The sequence below is a fragment of the Mastomys coucha genome, unplaced genomic scaffold (genome assembly GCF_008632895.1).
Source record: "Mastomys coucha isolate ucsf_1 unplaced genomic scaffold, UCSF_Mcou_1 pScaffold22, whole genome shotgun sequence".
NCBI lineage: Eukaryota > Metazoa > Chordata > Mammalia > Rodentia > Muridae > Mastomys > Mastomys coucha.
In genome coordinates, this window is record NW_022196905.1 from 145,225,865 (window position 1) to 145,232,098 (window position 6,234).

At 38.2% G+C, this 6,234-nt stretch overlaps 1 protein-coding gene across 6 annotated transcripts in view; it reads left to right on the top strand.

Moving 5' to 3' along the window:
* The window catches only part of Pds5b (PDS5 cohesin associated factor B), a 138,889-nt gene that overhangs the window by 22,714 nt on the left and 109,941 nt on the right, over window positions 1-6,234 (top strand). The window contains exon 1 of one of the 6 annotated variants that reach the window (XM_031338844.1): window positions 4,233-4,554. The exons of the other annotated variants lie outside the window; for them this stretch is intronic. The gene's annotated coding sequence lies outside the window, so the exon portion shown is untranslated. Of the gene's footprint in view, window positions 1-4,232; window positions 4,555-6,234 lie in introns of those variants that run through there. 6 annotated transcript variants of the gene reach the window in all.

Consider the following 6,234-nt stretch of genomic DNA (forward strand, 5'->3'; position numbering starts at 1 on the left):
CACAACTCTTATATAGACCTTGAATTCATAGAGCTAAACCTGCCTTTGCTCTGAGTGTTGGAATTAATGTACCACTATGCCTAATAAGATTAAAAATATTTATTTGAAGCCAGGCAGTGGTGGTGCATGCCTTTAATCCCAGCACTTGGGAGGCAGAGGCAGGCAGATTTGTGAGTTCGAGGCCAGCCTGGTCTACAGAGTGAGTTCTAGGACAGCCAGGGCTACACAGAGAAACCCTGTCATGAAGAACCAATATATATATATGTGTGTGTGTGTGTGTGTGTGTGTGTATGTATATATATATATATGTATATATATATATATACATATACATATATATGCATATATATATTTTGTGTATGTGTGTATATTTGTATAGTGAGACACTATGTGCTTGTGGAAGTTAGAGGACAAATTGTGGGAGTCAGTTCTTTTCTTTTACCATGTGTGTTCTGGGGATCAAACTCATATTGTCAAGCATAATTGCGGGTGCCTTTACCTGCTTTGCCATCCATCGTAACTGGCCTTTGACATGTCTGTTTTGTTGTTTTGATTTGTTTTGGTGATGCTTGTTTGATAGTAAATGTCACCATATATTCTTCATGTATCAGATATATGTTCAGATAGTCATATAGTATATGAATATATAATATGTTAATATAATATTCATATATTGTACACATATTTAAGCACAGATCACGGTGTATCGGTTAATAACAATATAACTTGTTCTATTAAAGTTTCTTCTTACATTTATTCTGTTTGTGTATATGTATTATGCATGTGGACATACATGAGGAGGTCAGAGGACACTGTGTGGAAGTGGGTTCTGCTAACACGTCATCATCCTCGTTGCCAAGAGCATATATGAGTCATTTCATTGACCAGAAGTACAATTATCTAATAGTTTTATACTGTTTTACAACATTATTCCAAAATAATAATATTCTATAGTTCATGAAACTAAAGACTTGTTGATGCCAGATTTTTCTTATTTTTACAGTAAAGATATTTTTATTAGTGTGGGAGACTTGGAAGAGAAAAATTTCTGGGTTTTTGGAAATGTCTTTAAAAAGTTTAGTAACTATTATGCACTATCCTCTTACACCCATAAGAAAAGTTGGAATTATATTTGAGTAGCTGACTTATTACTGGTTTTCAGAATGTTCCCCAGGACCTCCTTGTTGTGTAAGGCATATGTTCCTTGAATTGCTGCTCTTTACTCAGACAAGCCCTGGGCATTGTTACCAGATTTTTGTTAAAAAAAAAAAAAAACGTAGCACTTGGGAGGCAGAGGCAGGTGGATTTCTGAGTTTGAGGACAGCCTGGTCTATAGAGTGAGTTCCTCTCTAGCCAGGGCTACACAGAGAAACCCTGTCTCGAAAAACCAAGGGGGTTGGGGGAATGACTTTCATGAGTGAAGTGAGTTTGAAGAAGCATTCTACAGAGTTAATCTAGATGTCCAAGATTAACAATACCTTGTGATCACTGGTCCTTGGGTGTCTTGTGTTGCTTCACAGTGCTTAATCACTTGTGGAGTAGTAAGAATTGTACTTTGGCTTGCATTGAGATATAAAAGCGATTGAATAGAATGAGCTTCTATCCTTCCTTCTAGGTCTAGTGTAGGTTTTTGTTTTCCATCAGGCACCAGTCCATTGGAATTCACTAAAGACTCAGTTGTTAGGAAAAAGCCTTGTTTTTCTGAGCATCTCTTGTTTTTAACTCACAGATGATACTGACCTTATAGTTGATATTTCTGTCTTATGTATAACATAAGAAGCAGGTAGGGTGGAGTTCTCATTCTGCTATTCAACAGCTTTTGGATGCTAGATAAATCAATGACATTCTCTTGACTGTTTAATTTTTCACAGAGGTAATAATAAAAAGGTGCTTTCACCAAAAGAACTTTCAGCAAATTCAAAGACTTATGTGTGGTATTCTTGGTGATACTCCCCCAATACAGAGAGTAAGGCAGCAATCAAAGTGTAATAATTCTAAGTATTTGGAAGGCAAGTGAAAAGGGGTTTACAGGTGTTGCTCTTTATAACTTTAAATAGTAGCATACAAACCAACACAGTACTGGGCTGGGGAGATGGCTCCACAGTTAAAAGTGCTCACTCTGCAACCCTAGACAGAAAACAGACTCCTGAAGAGTTGTTCTCTGACTCCGCACGTGTGTGTGTGTGTGTGTGTGTGTGTGTGTGTGTGTGTGTACCTCACACACAATAATGACATGTAAATAAAATTAAAAACAAATGAACATGTTTCTTAAGTTTTATTTGGGGAATCATGAACATTCTAGAGGATATATATGTAAGCTATGAATAATCTCTCTGAAAAAATACGTTTTTCCATGCACTATACTTTAAGTACTTTTGTACTTATCTTGATAGACATGCTATATGGACACTTTTGTGTGTGTGTGGCTGTTCACCATTTCTGACTTTTAATCTTTTTTTTTTAAGATTTTATTTATTTATTATATGTATACAATGTAGCTGTCTTCAGACTCTTCAGAAAGAGGAAGTCAGATCTCGTTACAGATGGTTGTGAGCCACCATGGGGGTGCTGGACTTGAACTCAGGACCTTTGGAAGAGCAGTCAGTGCTCTTAACCACTGAGCCATCTCTCCAACCCCCCTGGCTCTTAATCTTTCTGCCTCCTCTTCCACATAGATCCCTGAGCCTTGAGGGCAAGAGTTTGATAAAGACATCCCATTTAGGGCCCGAGTGCTCAAGTCTCTTATTCTTTGTACATTTTCCAGTTGTAAGTCTCTGTGTTAGTTGCCATTTACTGCAAGATGAAGCTTCTCTGATACAGATGTATGGGTATAGTGTTCTGTCGTTAGGGGTCATTTTACTGCATCTCTTTTAAGAGCTAACCTAAAGCATTAATTCTCAATCTGGGGTGATTTTTCTAGGAGGGGACACTTTAGGTTGTCACACTGGACAGTGGTAGCAATGTGAAAGTGCTACTGGTATTTAGTGGTCATGGCCACTGCTAAACCCTATAGCACACTGAACACTTGATCCCTGTGCAAAATAAGAAATTCTGGATAAAAACCTTTGGAAAAGATGAATTAGATCTCTTTGAAAAGTTCTTAAGTATAATTGTTTACTCAACTATTTAGTGATGGTTGAGTGATAGATAATTTGCAGTTGTAATCACTGGATATCAGTCTGTTTTAATTATTATAATTTTGTATCATTTATTCTCATTTGTTTTTACATATCTCCTTATTTTCTTTTGTAGTTACTTCCCGTCTATGGTGTCTTTGTCCATGAAATGAGTTTCTTATAGACAGCAAACAACTGGCTTCTGTTTTTGAGTTTGTTTAGCTATCCTGTGTCTCAATCACAGATTTAAGACAATGGTTACATTTATGGCTGTTACTGTAATATTTTTTTTCCCTCATCTTAAGGGTTTGTTGGTTTATTAAGTTAATGGTGACACTAAGATAGAGAAGATGAAAGAATGAGAATTTTGTGGAGTGGGAGGAAGTTTGGAGACTATTGATTATTAGTTCAAGTCACTTAATTTCTCCATGTCATTGATAGTATCCATATGTCAATATTAGGCTATTGTGTGCATGGACAGTATATTCAGAGAAGCAACTTGGTCTGTTATCTTTATTGTTTTGAAGGTTTAGTAACAAAGCTTGGCACCTTGGGTGAGAAATTTCTATAGTCAAAAAAGAGTAAAGTAGATGGAATTAAGCACTGGTAAACTGTTGATATTTAGAGGTATTGCATGGCACACATTTCCTGGGGAGATGCAACACACACATCTACATACATCATCCCAGATGGGAAACCCACAACAGAACAAAGTATGGATACCACCCAAGTCCACCTTGGTGAACCACTGAGTTTTATTAGGATTACTTTAGAGAAGTGAGGGCGAAAGGTTTCTTAGAAGAGCAGAAGTGACTCAAGGACAGCTGTACCATCAAAAACCACCCAACTTGGGTGACAGCTCATAAAAGGTGGGAACCTGGAGCATACTGCACAAGCCTCACCCAGCTTGTCATCTCTTGAGAGTGACTCTCAGTGGTCTTTATTGCTCACTCTGGGAGGGAGGGGACTAGTGAAATTGGTTAGTTTCAGGGACTTCCTGAAGCTAATTTGAGTTGTTTACCTTTTACATTAAGGCGATTTCCTGGGTGATGGAATGTTTTAATCTCAGAATGTTCTAATCTCAGAGGAAGCTGCTATACAAAAAGAGATTGGGAAGAAGGGAAGGAAATAAAGGGGAAAGATGTGACCAGCAAAGTGGGAGAGAAAAATCAGTAAAAAGTAAATGTGTACTAGAGATGTAAGGAAAGTCGTGTTTTAAGAAGGATGCTCTGGTCAACTCTATGTCATATTGCTAAAATGGAGTACCTAAGGGTCAGAAAAGAGTTTCATTTGATTTAGTACCATAGGAACCTATTTATTCAGCTTTTATTGTGTAGCAAATCACCCATGATTTAATTCCCAGTTCTAGTTCTATGAATAGACAGTTTGGATTTGGGTGATCAAGGTGGTTCTACTGATCTGGGTGAGGCTTCTACAGGTATGTATGTGTGATTACCTGGTGGTTTGGCTAGGGCTGATTTCTTTCTTTCTTTTTTTTTTTTCGGTTTTTCGAGACAGGGTTTCTCTGTATAGCCCTGGCTGTCCTGGAGCTCTGTAGCCCAGGCTGGTCTCGAATTCAGAAATCTGCCTGCCTCTGCCTCCCAAGTGCTGGGATTAAAGGCGCGAGCCACCACCGCCCCGCTTGGGCTGGTTTCTTGATGACCATGTCTAGATTAACTGGTCCCTTTCTTCATATAGTTTTTAATTTTGGTAGTTTGAAATGGGGTCTCACATAGCCAATAAGTCTCGAACTTGGTATGTAACTGAGGATGACCTTGAAGTCCCTAATCTGTCTACCTTAATTGGATACAGATTTGTGCCACTATGCCTGGCTCTCTATTATCCTTTAACAAATGAATAACTATAAAGGGATAGTGTGGACTTGCTCACATGTCTAGAACCCCAGATTAGCAAACTCACACAAGGACCTTATTGAGTTTGCCATTTTTTCATTGGTCAAAGGCTGGTCAGATTCAGATTCAAGACCTAGAAACCCTTCTTAATTTGGTGGGAGTATGGATCAAACCCAAAGGCCTTGTTTATTATGGTAGGCAGGTGCTCCACTGAGCTGTGCCCCTAGCCCATCTCTATTTCTTGATGGGAAAAGCCAGTTACATTGCATGTTTGTAGATAGATATAGGGAAATTGTTGCCTTTTGGAGTCTGCAACATTGATCATGGCAAAAGCATTATGGCTGAATTTAGTGGAACTGAGAAGCTGTATTGGATTAGTATGAGCAATATAGCCTAAACACATGTGTGATTTATTTTTCCTCCTGTGAATACTTGCCTGACTTCCATCCAAGAACCGCATTTGAATACTGAAAGGATCTAAAAGACACGGTATGATAGGTGGTAGAAAGACAGAGAAATAATGAAGTGAAGCTCCTAGAAAGCTACAGATCCTGAGATCCTGTGTACCACAGTGGTTTTTTATGTGAAGAACAGAAGATGGGTGTATCTAGATATTTAATTTGATGATGGGAGGCTGAGGACGTTTTTGTTTGAGCTTCCATATTTAAAGTGAAGTAGTCTACCAAGAGAAGAGTTACCTGAGATTTTATAATAGAGACGTTCAATCATTTTATTGTAATTAGACATTGAGTTGAGTACTGACTAGAGAAATAAAAGGATTTAAATAAATGAGAATTGTTACCACTGTTTATATAAAACATACTGCTTGTAAAGAGATTTTACTGGAATACTTTTTGCATTGTTGGGTAGAAACTGATTTTAGTTGAGATGTTCCAGGGCTGGGACTTTATGGAACAAGTTAAACTTTTTTTTTTGTTTTGTTTTGTTTTTTTGAGACATGGTTTCTCTGTGTAGCCCTGGCTGTCCTGGAACTCACTCTGTAGACTAGGCTGTCCTTGAACTCACAAATCCGCCTGCCTCTGCCTCCCAAGTGCTGGGATTAAAGGCTTGTGCCACCACCGCCCAGCTGTTTCTTTTTGAGACAGGGTCTTAATGTGTTCTCTTGCCTGTTCTGGAACTCACTATGTAGACCCAGCTGGCCTCAAACTCAGAGATCCACTTTCTTTCTTTTCCTGGAACCAAAGGTGTGTGCCACCATGCCTGGATTTTTTTTTTTTTTTTTTTTTTTTTTTTTTTTTTTTTTT